The sequence below is a fragment of the Eimeria tenella genome, genomic scaffold (genome assembly GCF_000499545.2).
Source record: "Eimeria tenella Houghton genomic scaffold, Eth_scaff4184, whole genome shotgun sequence".
NCBI classification, from domain to species: Eukaryota; Apicomplexa; class Conoidasida; order Eucoccidiorida; family Eimeriidae; genus Eimeria; species Eimeria tenella.
Window position 1 is genome coordinate 615 of NW_013543353.1, and position 523 is coordinate 1,137.

A 523-nucleotide genomic window follows, 5' to 3' on the forward strand; every position below is an offset into this window, starting at 1 on the left:
GCCGGGGCTGCTGGTGATCGACACCCCCGGCCACGCCTCCTTCGCGAACCTCCGAGCCCGCGGCTCTTCGCTCTGCGACTTGGCCATCGTAGTTGTCGACATCATGCATGTCCGCTGCTGCTGCTGCTGCTGCTGCTGCTGCTGCTGCTGCTGCTGGTGTTGCTGCTGCTCGTGTTGGTGTTGCTGCTGCTGTGGGTGTTGCTGCTGCTGTAGGTGTTGCTTCTGGTGTTGGCGTTGCTGCTGGTGTTGGCATTGCGGCTGAGGTGGCTGGTGGTTGGGCTGCTGGTGCTGTTGCTGCTGCTGGGGCTGGTAGTTGTGCTGCTGCTGCTGCTGCTGCTGCTGGTTTGGGGTTCCCGGTTTGCGTCTGTGTCCCTGCTGCTGCGCCGGTGCATTGTAGTTGCTGCTGCTGCGCTGCTTCCTATCCGCTGCAACCCCTCGCTCAGTCGCTGCACCCCCGCCCCCGCGCTGCTGCTGCTGCTGCTGCTGCTGCTGCTGCTGCTGCTGCTGCTGCTGCTGCTGCTGC